Source organism: Pseudophryne corroboree, chromosome 9 (genome assembly GCF_028390025.1).
Source record: "Pseudophryne corroboree isolate aPseCor3 chromosome 9, aPseCor3.hap2, whole genome shotgun sequence".
NCBI classification, from domain to species: domain Eukaryota; kingdom Metazoa; phylum Chordata; class Amphibia; order Anura; family Myobatrachidae; genus Pseudophryne; species Pseudophryne corroboree.
The window spans coordinates 459103394-459122463 of record NC_086452.1 but is presented as its reverse complement, the minus strand read 5'-3'; the positions used below and the strand labels follow the sequence as shown (position 1 = coordinate 459122463).

General features: G+C 48.2%; 1 protein-coding gene across 4 annotated transcripts in view; it reads left to right on the top strand.

Moving 5' to 3' along the window:
• RAD18 (RAD18 E3 ubiquitin protein ligase) overlaps positions 1–19070 on the top strand; it is a 543966-nt gene that overhangs the window by 473908 nt on the left and 50988 nt on the right. The window lies entirely within an intron of this gene.

Below are 19070 nucleotides of genomic sequence, written 5' to 3'. Positions count from 1 at the left end.
AACCACTTCCATATGTCTGGATGCAACTTCACTAAGCTGCTATCCTGGGCTGGGGGGGGGGCATCACCTTCCTTTGTCACGTATATGTGAGAAACCTCAAACTTCTGGCCATAATCTTATGTTGTTCCTAGTATTAGTTGCACCCATCTGCCATCCTGTGTCTGGTTTCAGGGTCATGCCATGGCGCACTGCCCAAGTAGAGAAGTGCCAAGGCTTCCTTCTCAGTAGGAATATATACCCACGCATGGTGCCCTGTACACTATAAAAGACGACTCGTCACTTTGTCATCATCAGATCACCCACACTTATACACTAACTGCCAGTCATTTGCTGCCCTGTAATGCACACGACATAGGACAGGTGCCTCCTGCGCGAGACCCGTCTCTGCTGTTCCATCGCTTGTGCTGTGAGACGTGTGACGTTAATAGGATGCTACTGCCTGGTAACGTTCTCTCCAATGTCCCAGCGCTACACTCCAGAATAACATTGTCGGTGAAATCACCGCTCCTCACAAAATGCTCCGTCATCCTCATTTCCTGTCCGTTACAGCAATCTTTATTTCTCTAACGTCCTAAGTGGATGCTGGGAACTCCGTAAGGACCATGGGGAATAGCGGCTCCGCAGGAGACTGGGCACAACTAAAGAAAGCTTTAGGACTACCTGGTGTGCACTGGTTCCTCCCTCTATGACCCTCCTCCAGACCTCAGTTAGAATTTTGTGCCCGGCCGAGCTGGATGCACACTAGGGGCTCTCCTGAGCTCTTAGAAAGAAAATATATTTTAGGTTTTTTATTTTCAGTGAGATCTGCTGGCAGCAGACTCACTGCTACGAGGGACCTAGGGGAGAGAAGCGAACCTACCTGCTTGCAGCTAGCTTGGGCTTCTAGGCTACTGGACACCATTAGCTCCAGAGGGATCGAACACAGGCCCAGCCTCGGTCGTCCGGTCCCGGAGCCGCGCCGCCGTCCCCCTAGCAGAGCCAGAAGCAAGAAGACGTTCCTGGAAATCGGCGGCAGAAGACTTCGGTCTTCATTAAGGTAGCGCACAGCACTGCAGCTGTGCGCCATTGCTCCCTAGGCACACCACATACTCCGGTCACTGATGGGTGCAGGGCGCTGGGGGGGGGGGGTGTTATTTACACATAACTTGGCACATTTACACATAATATAGCCTTTAAGACTATATATGTGTAAAATCCCCTGCCATAACTGTATAAAAAAAGCGGGAGAAGCCCGCCGGAAAAGGGGCGGGGCTATCTCCCTCAGCACACTGGCGCCATTTTCCCTCACAGCTCCGCTGGAAGGATCGCTCCCCAGGCTCTCCCCTGCAGTTCCAGACTACATAGGGTAAAAAAGAGAGGGGGGGCACTAAATTTAGGCGCAATCTGTGATATATAAGCAGCTATAAGGGGTAAAATCACTGTGTAGTGTGTATCCCTGTTTTATATAGCGCTCTGGTGTGTGCTGGCATACTCTCTCTCTGTCTCCCCAAAGGGCTTTGTGGGGTCCTGTCCTCAGTCAGAGCATTCCCTGTGTGTGTGCGATGTGTCGGTACGGCTGTGTCGACATGTTTGATGAGGAGGCTTATGTGGAGGCGGAGCAGGTGCCGATAAATGTGATGTCACCCCCTGTGGGGTCGACACCAGAGTGGATGGATATGTGGAAGGAATTACGCGACAGTGTCAACTCCTTACATAAAAGGTTTGACGACATATCAGATGTGGGACAGCCGGCTTCTCAGCCCGTGCCTGCCCAGACGTCTCAAAAGCCATCAGGGGCTCTAAAACGCCTGCTACCTCAGATGGCAGACACATGTCGACACAGATACTGACTCCAGTGTTGACGATGATGAGACTAGTGTACATTCCAATAGAGCCACACATGATTACGGCAATGAAAAATGTGTTGCACATTTCTGATATTACCCCAGGTACCACAAAAAAGGGTATTATGTTTGGGGAGAAAAAACTACCAGTGGTTTTTCCCCCTTCTGATGAATTAAATGAAGAGTGTGAAGAAGTGTGGGCTTCCCCACGATAAGAAACTAGTAATTTCTAAAAAGTTACTAATGGGGTACCCTTTCCCGCCAGAGGATAGGTCACGTTGGGAGACATCCCCTAGGGTAGATAAAGCGCTCACACGCCTGTCAAAGAAGGTGGCACTACCGTCTCCGGACACGGCCGCCCTAAAGGAGCCTGCTGATAGGAAGCAGGAGGCTATCTTGAAGTCTGTTTATACACACTCAGGAATTATACTGAGACCGGCTATTGCTTCAGCATGGATGTGCAGTGCTGCAGCTGCGTGGTCAGATTCCCTGTCAGAAAATATTGATACCTTAGACAGGGACACTATATTGCTAACCAAGCCAAAGAAAGCACCGTATTATCAGGTACAGTCCTTTCGGCCCCAGAAAGGCAAGCGGGTTAAAGGTGCGTCCTTTCTACCCAGAGGCAGAGGTAGAGGATAAAAGCTGCAGCATACGGCCAGTTCCCAGGAACAAAAGCCCTCCCCCGCTTCCTCTAAGTCCATCGCATGACGCTGGGGCTCCACAGGCGGAGCCAGGTACAGTGGGGGCCCGTCTCAAGAACTTCAGCGACCAGTGGGCTCGCTCACGGGTGGATCCCTGGATTCTACAAGTAGTATCTCAGGGGTACAAGCTGGAATTCGAGACGTCTCCCCCTCGCCGTTTCCTCAAATCTGCCTTGCCGACAGCTCCCCCGGACAGGGAGGCAGTGCTGGAGGCAATTCACAAGCTGTATTTGCAGCAGGTGATAGTCAAGGTACCCCTCCTTCAACAAGGAAGGGGTTACTATTCCACAATGTTTGTGGTACCGAAACCGGACGGTTCGGTGAGACCCATTTTAAATTTGAAATCCTTGAACACCTATATAAAAATGTTGAAGTTCAAGATGCAATCGCTCAGGGCGGTTATTTCAAGCCTGGAGGAAGGGGATTACATGGTATCACTGGACATCAAGGATGCTTACCTACATGTCCCCATTTACCTTCCTCACCAGGAGTACCTCAGATTTGTGGTACAGGACTGTCATTACCAATTCCAGACGTTGCCGTTTGGTCTGTCCACGGCACCGAGGGTATTTACCAAGGTAATGGCCGAAATGATGATACTCCTTCGAAAAAAGGGAGTTTTAATTATCCCATACTTGGACGATCTCCTTATAAAGGCTAGGTCCAGGGAGCAGTTGTTGGTCGGGGTAGCACTATCTCGGGAGGTGCTACAACAGCACGGTTGGATTCTGAATATTCCAAAGTCACAGCTGGTTCCTACGACACGTCTACTGTTTCTGGGGATGGTTCTGGACACAGACCAGAAAAGGGTGTTTCTCCCGGAGGAGAAAGCCAAGGAGTTGTCGTTTCTAGTCAGAGATCTCCTGAAACCAAAACAGGTCTCGGTGCATCACTGCACGCGAGCCCTGGGAAAAAATGGTAGCTTCCTACGAAGCAATTCCATTCGGCAGGTTCCATGCAAGAATCTTTCAGTGGGATCTGTTGGACAAGTGGTCCGGATCCCATCTTCAGATGCATCGGCTGATAACCCTGTCTCCAAGGACCAGGGTGTCTCTGCTGTGGTGGCTGCAGAGTGCTCCTCTTCTGGAGGGCCGCAGATTCGGCATACAGGACTGGGTCCTGGTGACCACGGATGCCAGCCTTCGAGGCTGGGGGGCAGTCACACAGGGAAGAAACTTCCAAGGGCTATGGTCAAGCCAGGAGATTTCCCTACACATAAATATTCTGGAACTAAAGGCCATCTACAATGCCCTAAGTCAGGCAAGACCCCTGCTTCAAAACCAGCCGGTACTGATCCAGCATCACGGCGGTCGCCCATGTAAACCGACAGGGCGGCACGAGAAGCAGGACGGCGATGGCAGAAGCCACAAGGATTCTCCAATGGGCGGAAAATCACGTGTTAGCACTGTCAGCAGTGTTCATTCCGGGAGTGGACAACTGGGAAGCAGACTTCCTCAGCAGGCACGACCTCCACCCGGGAGAGTGGGGACTTCATCCAGAAGTCTTTCAGCTGATTGTAAATCGATGGGAACGGCCACAGGTGGACATGATGGCGTCCCGCCTCAACAAAAAGCTAGAAAGATATTGCGCCAGGTCGAGAGACCCTCAGGCAATAGCTGTGGACGCTCTAGTGACACCGTGGGTGTACCAGTCGGTTTATTTGTTCCCTCCTCTTCCTCTCATACCCAAGGTACTGAGGATAATAAGGCGAAGAGGAGTAAGAACTATACTCATTGTTCCGGATTGGCCAAGAAGAGCTTGGTACCCAGAACTTCAAGAAATGATCTCAGAGGACCCATGGCCTCTGCCGCTCAGACAGGACCTGCTGCAGCAGGGGCCCTGTCTGTTCCAAGACTTGCTGCGTTTGACGGCATGGCGGTTGAACGCCGGATCCTGAAGGAAAAGGGCATTCCGGAGGAAGTCATCCCTACGCTGATTAAAGCTAGGAAAGAAGTGACCGCAAACCATTATCACCGCATATGGCGAAAATATGTTGCGTGGTGTGAGGCCAGGAAGGCCCCAACGGAGGAATTTCAGCTGGGCCGTTTTCTGCACTTCCTACAGTCAGGGGTGACTATGGGCCTAAAATTGGGTTCCATTAAGGTCCAGATTTCGGCTCTATCGATTTTCTTCCAGAAAGAACTGGCTTCACTACCTGAAGTTCAGACATTTGTTAAGGGAGTGCTGCATATTCAGCCCCCTTTTGTGCCCCCAGTGGCACCTTGGGATCTCAACGTGGTGTTGAATTTCCTAAAGTCACATTGGTTTGAACCACTTAAAACCGTGGATTTAAAATATCTCACGTGGAAAATGGTCATGCTGTTGGCCTTGACTTCGGCCAGGCGTGTGTCAGAATTGGCGGCTTTATCATGTAAAAGCCCTTATCTGATTCTCCATATGGATAGGGCGGAATTGAGGACTCGTCCCCAATTTCTCCCAAAGGTGGTTTCAGCTTTTCATTTGAACCAGCCTATTGTGGTGCCTGCGGCTACTCGTGACTTGGAGGATTCCAAGTTGCTGGACGTAGTCCGGGCCCTAAAAATCTATGTTTCCAGGACAGCTGGAGTCAGAAAGACTGACTCGCTATTTATCCTGCATGCACCCAACAAGTTGGGTGCGCCTGCTTCAAAGCAGACTATTGCTCGCTGGATCTGTAGCACGATTCAACTTGCACATTCTGCGGCTGGACTGCCGCATCCTAAATCTGTAAAAGCCCATTCCACGAGGAAGGTGGGCTCTTCTTGGGCGGCTGCCCGAGGGGTCTCGGCTTTACAACTTTGCCGAGCAGCTACTTGGTCGGGGTCAAACACATTTGCTAAATTCTACAAGTTTGATACCCTGGCTGAGGAGGACCTAGAGTTCGCTCATTCGGTGCTGCAGAGTCATCCGCACTCTCCCGCCCGTTTGGGAGCTTTGGTATAATCCCCATGGTCCTTACTGAGTTCCCAGCATCCACTTAGGACGTTAGAGAAAATAAGATTTTACTTACCGGTAAATCTATTTCTCGTAGTCCGTAGTGGATGCTGGGCGCCCGTCCCAAGTGCGGATTGTCTGCAATACTTGTATATAGTTATTGGTTAACTAAAGGGTTATTGTTGACCCATCTGTTGAGAGGCTCAGTTATATTTCATACTGTTAACTGGGTATAGTATCACGAGTTATACGGTGTGATTGGTGTGGCTGGTATGAGTCTTACCCGGGATTCCAAATCCTTTCCTTATTGTGTCAGCTCTTCCTCCGGGCACAGTATCCTAACTGAGGTCTGGAGGAGGGTCATAGAGGGAGGAGCCAGTGCACACCAGGTAGTCCTAAAGCTTTCTTTAGTTGTGCCCAGTCTCCTGCGGAGCCGCTATTCCCCATGGTCCTTGCGGAGTTCCCAGCATCCACTACGGACTACGAGAAATAGATTTACCGGTGAGTAAAATCTTATTTTCTCATGTATTTATTGTTTTTGTTGTAAGAGTAATTCATCTCCCTGCTGCTAGGAGACGTGACAGAAGTGGGGATTTGGTCAGCCTTCGGCTGCGCTTCATGACTTCCCGTTTAATTCTTTGGTTAAGCGTTGTGTTTGCTCTTTGCGTGTTGCTGAGCAGTCTGTCTCGTTTGCCAGCTCATTGCCTGCTGCAAAACACCTTTTACCTCCTCACTGCTGGAGTCGTGATACATTTGGAGGGATTAACTGTGGATACAGTTAAAACTTCTATTTCCTTCCCTGTTCTCCTTTTGACTGAGACCTAAAAACTGAGACTGGGTCTGCGGGAAAGAACATAAGAGTTTAGTTTCATGGACTTAATGTTACAGCAATCTCCGCCATAGGGGGTCATTCCGAGTTGATCGCTCGCTAGCAGTTTTTAGCAGCCGTGCAAACGCATAGTCGCCCCCCACGGGGGAGTGTATTTCGCTTTGCAGGGGTGCGAACGCCTGTGCAGCCGAGCGGCAGCAAACACATTTTGTGCAGAACAAGACCAGCCCTGTAGTTACTTATTCTGTGCGATGATTGCTGCGACGAGTGACACGGTAATGACGTCCGATACCCGCCCAGCAAACGCCCGGCCACACCTGTGTTTTTCCAAACACTCCCAGAAAACGATCAGTTGACACCCAGAAACGCCTTCTTCCTGTCAGTCTCCTTGCGATCAGCTGTGCGTTTGGAATCGTCGCTAGAACCAGTGCAAAACCACAAAGGACTTTGTACCCGTACGACGCACGTGCGCATTGCGGTGCATACGCTTGCGCAGATTAGCCGTTTTTCTCTCTGATCGCTACGCAGCGAACGGCAGCTAGCGCTCAACTCTGAATGACCCCCATAGTTTGTTACCTTTACACACAGATAAGTTTAGGTCTATATGAGGTGTAGGTGTATCTGCGTGGCAGGTTGGTTGCCATGTTTTATAAACCATTTTGTCTAGTGTCGCTATAACCACTACCTACTAGCGTTGAGGCAGAGTTCCATTTGCGTTATGGCTTTTAGAACTCCTCTCCAATCCACATGCGTGTGTCACGGGTAATCTCATTGGTGGTTACAATAGCACACATGTGAAACGCGTCGGTTTTTGCAATATTGCTAGAATTAGAAACCTCTAGCCCAATTGTTAGTGGTTACCTAGCCGTAATAGGTTTTCCAATTCCGCTAGTCCGCTTTGGCGCTGCTCGGCTCACTCCTTGACGGTAGATATGTGATCATCTCAGAGCAGCAGGATCAGATGTCTTGTACTGCGGAGAATCTCAAACCGTGCTAGAGGTGATCAGCAAAGGTCCCAGCTTTATAGAATAACTGCAACCCTGCTATAGTAAGTAGAGAAAACGGTGGGATCCATGAGAACTGATCAACTCACTGTTATTGGGGAGCGAATGTAGATAGTGCCCGATTCGTGTTTGTACACAAATGCAGTTGCGATTCTCTAGGCTACGGAGCTGATAATGTTAGCAAGAGAAGCTGCCGCCCAGGAATGAAAAATTAAAAGAGATGCCCACCTACGCCATCGTAAACTCATTTGCAGTTGCGTACACATTCGCAGCCTATACGCAGAAACGAGGAACATCGGGGTCTAAGGGCTGGCCTATGGCTGCACAGACTGGACACAACAGTAGCGACTCAGACGCTATCATTTTGCACATACGAGCTTGCGGCCTGTCGGCAAATACACGCCTGAAAACGGCCGTGACATTGCAGAAAATCACTAAGTGTGCATCACACGCCCAGTACAATTAGTGACCTTGCTCTCCCATACTTATCTGCCATGTGTGCAGCCATGCATGGCGACTACACATTGCGGATAATTGAATACGCCCCATAGAGTGAATTGGATTGGAATACAGGGATACGTGTTATGCAGATGGAGCCCTGCTCATCTATCCCTCTAATAGGAATAAGTGAGCCAGTGCTGTCGTACTTAATCCCCTGCTGTATTGTTCTCTCTGTATTGTATGGCAGCTGAGAACAATAGATGAAAGGCTTATGCTAATAAGACTTGGTGCACCTAGGTTCAGCAGAGACGGCTAGATGAGTGAGGCTCCATCTGTATATATTAAGAAGAAGCGATTGGTATACAGTGATGAAGAGGCCACAAAGGGTGATAAGTAGATAGAGGGGTGTACTCAGTGTTGCACAATGTGGCGTCTCAGTATGTGAATTGTGAAAACAACAGTCTAGATCGGGGTTATATTTCCCATACAGGAAAACTAGACACATTAAAGGGTAGCACAGTCATTGATTTCTGGTTATTTTATGTACTGCATTATTTTTATTTTATTTTTTTACTAAGCATCTGCTTTTCCCAGTGAATAACGGAGTGAGTATGAGGGACGGACATGAACATGGCACACTCGCACACAATTCCCAGGGTAGCCCCGTCTCTGAATACCGCACCACCTGGTACAGACTGCCCAGTGTCAGGTGACACCTAGGAGCAGGAAAGGGGAATTATCCCCCCGACATTATTAGAATTCCTGCAGTACAAAGTAGGAATGGAAGATTGGAAGGTTGCCAGTAATGGATGCTGATATCTCTTTATCTGCAAAAGTGTAATCTGGAAATATGCATATATGTGTCAATCACACACACTGAATAGCTGTAATAAAATGTCAGCCTGGCTTGGACATGACATGCGGGTGTGTATAAATACGGGCAATGGCAGACCAGATATGCAGCAATGTGTTTATGTGGGGCACAGCTCCCGGCGAAAAGGTCACTTTCCAAACATGGGCAAAAGAAAAAACACTTGCTGTAACGGGATGTAGTTACATTGGGCCTAATTCAGATCTGATCACAGCGGCAAATTTGTTAGCAGTTGGGCAAAACTATGTTGCACTGCAGGTGAGAAAGATGTAACATGTGCAGAGAGAGTTAGATTTGGGTGTGGTGTGTTCAAACTGAAATCTAAATTGCAGTGTAAAAATAAAGCAGCTAGTATTTACCCTGCACAGAAACAAAACAACCCACCCACATCTAACTCTCTCTGCACACGTTACATCTGCCCCACCTGCAGTGCACATGGTTTTGCCCGTTAGCTAACAAATTTGCTGCTGCGATCAGATCTGAATTGCCCGCATTGCCAGCGGTCAGGATACTGGTGCCAGAATCCCGACCACTGACCATGCCGCCAGCCAGAATCCCAGCTAACGGGCTATTCCCACTCGTGGGTGTCCACGACACCCATAGAGTGGGAATAGAACCTGTGGCGAACCACCGATCCCGCAAGTGGCTACGTTGCGCTCACCCCCCTGCCGGAATTCTAGTGTCCGGGATCCCGGCGTCGGTATGCTGACCGTCGTGGTCACAGCTGCCGGCATCCCATACCCAACGCGCTGTAACGCCAAGTCCTTTAAAAGGGAACAAACGTGTATATGTGTGTGTAATGGATAGTTATTAAATTATTAATCCTTTCAGCACTAATGTAATTAAATAGCCTAATGAGCGGGTTCGGATTTACTCGGTTCAAAACGGCATCTTATTGGCTCACGGACATCACGTGTTTTGGATAGCCAATAAGAAACATCCGGATAAAACCGAACTGCCGTTAATTCTGGCGTTGCTTCCGAACCCGCTCATCTCTGCTTGAAACCTCTATTGGCTGCTCCTCCTTGTTCCATTCCGCACCATCTTGGGATCAAAGTAGTGCACCTTATCGTGGGACTATGGAGGTAATTCAGATGTGAGCGCTGCTGTGCATTTCCGCACAGCGGGCGATCAGATCCGAACTACGCATGCATATGCACCGCACTGCCCCGGCGCGTCACACGACTGCAACGGGCATCAGCACTCTGCGACGGGATGGTGCGAAAAATCCATTCGCACGGGCGATCGCAAGGAGATTGACAGGAAGAGGGCATATGTGGGTGGCAACTGACCGTTTTCAGGGAGTGTCCGGGAAAACGCAGGCGTGTCCAAGCGTTTGCAGGGCGGGTGTCTGACGTCAATTCCGGTCCCGGACAGGCTGATGTGATCGCAGCGGCTGAGTAAGTTCTGGGCTGCGCAGAGAGACTGCACAAAATCAGTTTGTGCAGCTGTGCAACACATACGAACGCACACCTGCACAGCGAAAATACACTCCCCCTGTAGGCGGCGGCGACTGATTGCTGCAAAAATGGCTGCCCAGCGATCAGATCTGAATTACCCCCATTGTTCCAACAGCCAAGTGGAGAAGTAACTTGAGAGCAACTAAATGTGATCTCTCCAGATTTTCTTGTGTATAAGATCTGCACGTTCTCCCGAGTACTGTCCCTGTGCAGGTGTGTATACCTGTCATTTACTGCAGAATGATACACCCCCTAACCTCTATCACGATAAGTGCAAAGCAACAGTTGTATAATCGCCACAGTAAACCATGGCGGTATAATTGTACCAGCCCCACTAGATTCAGGGCAACTAGGGAGCATGTCAGCCCTAATGATGGTCAGATTGCAGTAATACAAAAGCCGGAACCAGGATGATGTACAGATGGAGCCCTCAATCCCCTGCTGTATTGTTCTCTCTGTATTGTATTGCAGCTGAGAACAATAGATGAAAGGCTTATGCTAATAAGCCTTGGTGCACCTAGGTGCAGCAGAGAAGCCTAGATTAGCGAGGCTCCATGTGTATAACCCCTCGCAGATTGCTTTTGGAGTTAAATCTCCTGAAGTGCAATTACAGAATGATGACTTAACAGAAACTAAACGCACCCAACATTTCAAATGAGAATCTGCTTGCCGCACATTGGGGGTCATTCCAAGTTGATCGCTCGCTAGCTAGTTTTAGCAGCAAGGAAAACGCTATGCCGCCGCCCACTGGGGAGTGTATTTTAGCTTAGCAGAAGTGCGAACGCCTGTGCAGCCGAGCTCTGCAAAAACAGTTTGCGCAGTTTCTGAGTAGCTCTGAATTTACTCAGCGATCACTTCAGCCTATTCGTGTCCGGATTTGACGTCATATACCGGCCCAGCGAGCACCCAGCCACACCTGCGTTTTTTCAGACACACCTGCGTTTTTGCAAACACTCCCTGAAAACGGTCAGTTGACACCCAGAAACGCCCCCTTCCTGTCAATCTTCTTGCGCCCGTCAGTGCGACAGAAAACTTCGCTAGAACCTGTGCAAAATAACAACGGGCTTTGTACCTGTACGACGCGCGTGCGCATTGCGGTGCATACGCATGCGCAGAAATGCCGATTTTTAGCCTGATCGCTGCGCTGCGAACAACGGCAGCTAGCGATCAACTCTGAATGACCCCCTTTGTGTCTATGTTACTGCTACATTTTCCCACCTAAGATCTCTTCCCCATCTGCAGATTTTACCATTACAAAGACGTGAGAGATGTATTTATTGCAAGTTCTCCAAACATCGACTTCTCTCCGGCATTTGGCACAGGGCCCGGCTGCTCGGCTGATTCGGTGGCACAAATGTATGCAATAACTGTACAGATCTTTTATTTATCTTACAGAGTGGATACAGTTTTCAGAAATGAAATGCGTGCCTTCCCTTCTCTGCGCACAGGCTGCCACACGCCTTTCCATGATATCTGACAGATGGAGCGAGTTTTACCACATGGCTGGATAGAAACCATCTCAGGCGGAGAATGCCATTTTATCATTAAACCGTGAATGCAAATAACAAAGGCTGTATAATGTCCTGCCGGGTCGCTGCGTAGGAAACAAGAAAGCGCCTGCTTTCTAGTGATGAGCGGATTCGGTTTTACTCGGTTTTACTCGGTTCTCAAAACGGCATCTTATTGGCTCACGGATGTCACGTGTTTTGGATAGCCAATAAGATGCCGTTTTGAGAACCGAGTAAAACCGAACCTCGCTCATCACTACAGTGCTTTCCCCAGATAGAAGGCTGCATGCAAACAGCCAGCCCTGGCTGCGATCAGTGTACAGTGCGGCCGAACAATACAACGTAGCTCCACACACGGTATTTACACTGCAAGCAATAGCTGATCCGAGAGACCACTGGGTTCTAGACAAAGCAAAAGTGGGTCCCGGAAACATTGTACTCATAATTAGATATCTTTTATATTAAGCAACATTTTATATATAGGGGTTGCCCAGGAGCTCTTGTCGTTAATTGGACTGACGCTTGGAGGATCAATTTTAATTTTGAGACATGAAAGTAAAATACACTGTTCAGTGTTACTATGTAAATCCACAGCTGCTTACATTGAAAGGTGATGTATTATGTTCCCCACTCTGTAACTGATGGAGGAAGACCCTTCCACATCTTTAGGGTAGTGCAGTAATGCGATTTCATAAGGTAAAAAAGCTGAGAATGTAAGTCATTAGTTACTTGTACATCACCTGACTTAGAGAAAAACTAGTGCTTGAACAGCTTTTGGAGAGGTACCCCATATAACATGCTTACAGCAGAGCCCGGAAAACAAAGCATAATATCATGTGAAATGCGTTGGTTGGATATAAAATTAGTGCACAAAATACACTGATATAGCCCAATTACATCAGGCTGGTTATTGTATGTTTATATAGATTTCTATTTATTGTTGCTCCAATTGGGGACTAGTGTATAATCCTGACTTTACCATATATTGTTTCTTTTGGTAATTAATATAAATGTTGATAGCATTCTGAACCCTTTTTTATTTTGTTGTACATATTCTAGTATTATGACTCGCGCTGCGACTCTTTCTTATATGTAATATGGCTGTCTCCTAGCAGCTAGAATGGTGGCTGCTATGTGCAGAAATACACCTGTTTGGAATACCATGTTACCTGACTTCAGCATGATGTCTCCTGTTATTGCTCTGTCTCCCTTTTATTAGGGATTCTGGCCAGTTCCTGTTGCCGGTGATATTGCCTAGTTCCTGTTACATAGTGAGCTTGTCATATGGTCACTGTACCCTGTACAGTTTCCAGTCTGCTTGTCTGTTCCTCTGTCCTGGTGCCCTACCACTGTGTACCTGCATCCTTGTATCCTGCCTCAGTCCTCAGTTTGCTGTCTCTGCCATCCTGCACTCGTTCCCTGTTGGATTCTGCCTTGTACCTGCTAACCTGTGTCCATTCCTGCTCCGTGTTCTTGTCTTGCCGTGGCTCTCCAGGTACTTTCGTGTCTGTTCCTGATGCATGTCCAAGCTCCTGCCATGTCTCTGTGAATATACCTTGGCAGCTCTGGGTCTGTGTACTTTCAGCCTTTAAGCCTGTGTGTCCGTGGTTGCCAACAGCAAAGTACATTCACTCCAGCCGTGCCTGTAGTCGCAGGTCTGCAGTATTTACAGTACCTGAACTCAAGTTACAGCTTAGCCACTGTGTATCCCGTCTGTTATTGCAGACTGCTGCCTAGTCACACCGTTGAACCAGCAAGTCTCTCTGCAGCTAGGCTCATGCTTTCAGCACTCTGCTTTCAATCCCAGTACATTCTCAGTACCTGATTGTTTCCAGCAGGTAACCATCGCCTGGCTATGCTCGCCTACAACTAACACCTCATTGTTTCCGTTACCATTGTCCTTTTGTGAATCCTGCACACTCCTAGTTCAGCATTCTTCAGTCAGCATATTCTGCTAATTCTGCCTGCAATTAACTCCTGCTTTGCCGTGTATCCAGTTATCATTAAGTCCTGCTGTCTTCAGTTACACCATCTTAGTCTACATTACCTAGCCAAAGTATGTTTGCTGTTAAGCCCAGTCTTGCTGAGTCATCCTGCTGCTACACTCCAGATTATTACCTCGAGGTCTCCAGCCTATTGTGTGAGCCCCTACTGCTAGAGGTTTAAGTCCAGGTGGCATCTCAAGTACCGGTGAGCGCATACAGCTTTAAGGGAACAGGGGCAGCTGTTATTGGCAGAAGGCCCTCTCACCGGTTCTAGGGGACTCACACGCAAAGTGCTGGAGTTCCCTAACGTCTAGTTCTCAGACACCACAATATATTTATGGCGTAATAATAGTGTCAGCATTGTGTCAGTAATTATTGCACACCATGTTGTACTCTGATGAATCTATATGATTGGTAAACTATCGGCAATCTATATATTCCTGTGAGATTTCATGAAGTCATTTTTGCACTGCTCTTAAACTAAACTTTACATTTTTATCCAGTTTATAGAACTCCATGTTGTCACAGCATTGAAAATACGCAGCCACCGGAGTATGTAATGGCCAGCAAGTAAAACTCCGCGCCACATCTTCTGTCTTTCTACTCATTTTATAATATAATACAGTGGTGGTAAAACCTTGATGCTAGCTGACGTTTCTCTTACGAATACCCTCGATACCTTGACCTTCAATCCGACACAGTGCAGCTCTATCTATACATTGACATTCACCACCACTGATTAAAACTGGACCTTCTTTAGTTAAAATGCATTTCAGAGTTCTTAAATTGCCAAGATATTTAAAAAATTATTTAAAAAAAAAATTATTGCATTTTCTTTTTACCTTTTGCTGGTTATACATACCCCGTGCTTTCATTTGTATAGCTTACCATGCATTTAAAAAAAAATTGCATAGTGCCTGTAAAACCTTCACCCGCAGCTCACAAATTTACAGCCCAGCTCAATGTTAAGATAGCACAAAAAGTTCTTCATCCTAAAGGAAAGGGCCTATTTATCAAATAATATTTGCAGGATATTCTCCCAAAACACCTGTTTTCGGGGCATAGCCACAAATATTAAGCATCACCCGATGTACCATGGAGGGACCACAACAGGCATCAGATATGACTCAAAATGATTACATTTTAACACATCAGATATCATTAATATTGGTAAGAGTGCAGTATTGTTTCCTGTGCTGGCACTACTAAAGTTCGATTACTTTAGGGGTCTATGGGGGTCATTCCGACCCGATCGCTCGATGCAGTTTGTCGCAGCGATCGGGTCGGTACTGCGCCGGCGCATGGCAGCCGTCGTTGCCTAGCGTTTGCCTCTGAGGCAGAGGCGGTCGCTGGGCGGGAGGGGGCTGGACGGCAGCGTTAAGCCGCCGTTTAGGGGGAGCGATCCGGCTAACGCAGGCGTGGCTGGACCGCTGGGTGGGTGGGCCGCAACGGCTGCGTGACGTCACACGCAGCCGCTGTGGGCCGGGGAGCGACGAGTAGCTCCCGGCCAGCACGCTAAAGCTGCGCTGGCCGGGAGATACTCTTGAAGTACAAAGGCACCGCCGCTGTGCGATGCCTTTGCACTTCCGCGGGGAGGGCCGGCACTGACATGCGGGGCGGACTAGCCCTCTGCTGGGCGTCCCCCCGCATGTCAGTGCGAATGATCGTAGCTGTGCTAAATTTAGCACAGCTACGATCAACTCGGAATGACCCCCTATGTACTAAGCCTTGGAGAGAGATAAAGTACTAGCTAACGAGCTGCTGACATTTTTCAAACACTACCTAGGGGCTCATTGGCTGTTACTTTATCTCCGTCCACTTTATCTCTCTACACGGCTTAGTAAATAGACCCCCTGTGTCTCGTGTCAACAGACCTGGTTGTTCTTCCTAATTCCAAGCTGGATACTGAATATTTTACTGTTCTCGTTGTGCAAACTGCCATTCCCCGCTCAGTCAACCCATCCGCCGCAAAAGCAATGTTTGTATCCCAGCAGGAACTTTCCTCAGGGTCGTACCCTTGATACGCTTGTCGTCCGCGTCTCGGCCGCTCTAGATATATCACGTAGAGATAAATACAGGCCTGCAGCTTCGTAAGAGGCGCCACTGACGGCTAGGGAGGTGTAATCCTATTGCACTGGAAAATGAGTTTTCTGTCCCAGCGCCTACAGCAAAGGAATACGATTTCTATTGCACATTTCGCTGGAAATGAGGAGAAGTAATGACTTTGAAAAGATGCTGAAGCCTGGTGAATGTCTGCAGTGGGTGTAGTAACGCAGACATGCTACAAATTCTATCCGTATTCTAATCCTGCAGTTATTTTATTTACTGTGTGTTTAGCGATCCTATAGGGCCAGCAAACTTCTGATTGCGCCTTGTAAAATGTCTTACAGCGCCTTAGTGGCTCATTTACGCAGCATTTGTTTTATTGTTTTCACAGCCTGAAGGGAAAGTACAAGGCTTCCATATAGCAGTAATTCTTCTGGCTCATACCTACTGGACTTTTTAGGGTTTTTTTTTTTTTTGTGTACATGGGTTTTTAAAACCGGTATTGCACTAGAAGCTGCGGTTTCTAGCCTTCTGATATACTTTGGTGTTTTTACTTAAGATTAGGTGACTAATCGTGCCCTACGGGCGTTCTTCACACCTTCGCAAGGGGCTACTCCCCCTTAACCCCTGCACGCCTTTCTGGTGTTCAATATTTGTATTATATGGAGTATTACCTGCATTCCTAGTTTTGTTAGTGGTTAAATATTGCACAACAAAAGGGCGTCCGATGGTGAAGAGGGCGTAGCCCCTTGGGAGGGGGCGGAGGAGTGTGGGCCGCGGATGGGGGAGGGGTCCGGATGGGCTGTGGGTGGGGGAGGGGCGGGGTGCCGCAGGTGTTGGAGGGGTTCCGGTGGTGCTGCAGGTGGGGAAGGGACATGGGTGGTGTAGGGGGTCCTGACACCATTTTATGCCCCACACACAATTACTTTTAAATTACCGGCCTGTTGTCAGGGTTCTCGGGGGGGGGGGGGGCTGTAAAATTGCTGTGTGGTCTATTAAGGTACACAATCAGCGCCAGGTGGTTGTATATATCTACCGTTGGAAGCGCTGTGTGTGGGCTGACTCCAAGCTCTGTGTTTCTCTGTGGCATACTTGGGGGGGAAACTGTGTCTGACATTTTTTATGTGTGTGTGGATGTTTGTTTCTCACATAGGGGGTAATTCTGAGTTTGTTAGCAGTTGGGCAAAACCATGTGCACTGCAGGGGGGGCAGATATAACATTTGCAGAGAGCGTTCGATTTGGGTGGGTTATTTTGTTTCTGTGCAGGGTAAATACTGGCTGCTTTATTTTTACACTGCAATTTAGATTTCAGATTGAACACACCCCACCCAAATCTAACTCTCTCTGCACATGTTATATCTGCCCCCCTGCAGTGCACATGGTTTTGCCCAACTGCTAACAAAGTTCCTGCTGCGATCAACTCAGAATTACCCCCATAGCCATGTCTAGGGACTCTGTGTCTTATGCTGCAGAGGACATTTCCTCTCAGGTGGAATCCATTCCATGTACACAGGAACGTAATGTTTTGTCTCAGATCCCTATTACTGAGCCTTCAGTGGTTAACCTCTATTAATGGAATGATCTCTACTAGGGTAGCTCATACTGGGACTGAAACTCAGGTATTAAAGAAGTCTATGTCAGTTTGGTCAGGTTCTGTCCCTATTCCTTCAAAATCCCCTAGCATATATCCACAAAAACGTGCACTTGCCCAGATTATGCAAGATGACACGGATACCGACTCTGACACGGCTGGCGGTGATGGGGATGTGCTGAGGGGGGCGGCATCCCTGGCTAAAGGGGTGCAGCTCATGATTGAGGCTATTAGAGATGTGTTAAACATTTCTGACACAACACCTGAGCAGGTTGAGGAGGCTTACTTCACAGAAAATAAAAAAGCCTTGCCTAACCTTCCCTGCGTCTAAAGAATTAAACGCTTTATTTGAAAAATCCTGGGAAAACCCGGAGAAAAAATTCCAGATTCCCAAAAGGGTTTTGGTTGCCTTTGAGGAGGATAGAAAAAAAATGGGAAAACCCGCCCATAGTTGACGCATCTGTTTCTAGACTGTCAAAGAAGGTGGTTTTACCTGTCCCTGGATCTACCGCGTTAAAAGAACCGGCTGATCATAAGATTGACACTACGCGCAAATCCATATACACTGCTTCAGGGGTGGAATTAAGGCCCACTTTTGCCTGTGCATGGATTTCTAAAGCTGGTCGTGCAAAATCCAAAAAGCCTGCTCCCGCAGGCTCCGAGGACCAGAAACCTGCCTCTGGTTCCTCAAAATCCTCAGCATGATGGTGGTCCGCGAGGCCTGGAGGACGGGCTGGTGGGTGCGAGGCTCAGACGTTTCAGCCACGTTTGGGTGTCGTCCGGCCTGGATCCCTGGGTACGGGATATTGTGTACCAGGGGTACATACTGGAGTTTCAAGAACTCCCGCATCACCGGTTCTTCAAATCAGGCTTGCCGGCTTTGATGATAGACAGGGCTATCCTTCAGGAGGCCATCCAATAATTGGAAAAGTCAGAGGTCATTGCTCCAGTTCCACCTCATGCAACACATGGGTTTTTATTCGAACCTTTTTGTGGTACCGAAACCGGATGGTTCGGTCAGACCAATTTTGAACTTGAAATCGATAAACCCTTATCTGAGGGTGTTCAAATTCAAAATGGAGTCTCTGAGAGTGGTGATCTCAAGTCTGGAGGAGAGGGGATTTCCAGTATCCCTGGATATCAAGGATGCGTACCTCCACATTCCGATTTGGCCGCCGCACCAGGCCTATCTCAGATTTGCACTGTTATACAGTCACTATCAATTTCAGGCACTGCCATTTGACCTTTCCACAGCACCGAGGGTGTTCACCAAGGTGATGGCAGAGATGATGGTTCTCCTCCGCAGACAGGGGGTGAACATAATTCCATATCTGGACACTGTAGACCACTCTCTTCTCATACAGACACTACAATCCCTAGGTCTTAACGACACAGCCCTTTCTTGGTTCCTATCGTACCTATCTAATCGCTCCTTCAGTGTTCGCTTCTCTGAATCTACCTCCTCTTCGCTACCTCTTTCAGTTGGAGTACCGCAAGGCTCAGTCTTGAGTCCTCTGCTTTTCTCTATCTACACCTCATCTCTTGGTAAACTAATCAGCTCTTTTGGTTTTCAGTATCATCTGTACGCAGATGATACTCAAATCTACCTATCCTCCCCTGACTTGTCCCTGTCTGCACTGGACCGTGTCACGGAATGCCTTTCTGCAATTTCATCCTGGATGACATCTCGCCACCTCAAACTGAATATTTCAAAGACAGAGTTAATTATATTTCCACCGGCTAATAGTAGGTACCAACCTGATATCTCTATCACTGTTGAAAACTCGACTATCTACCCTACCCCACAAGCTCGCTGCCTAGGTGTCATCCTTGACTCTGATCTGTCCTTTGTTCCCCATGTTCAATCTGTCTCAAGATCATGTTACATGCATCT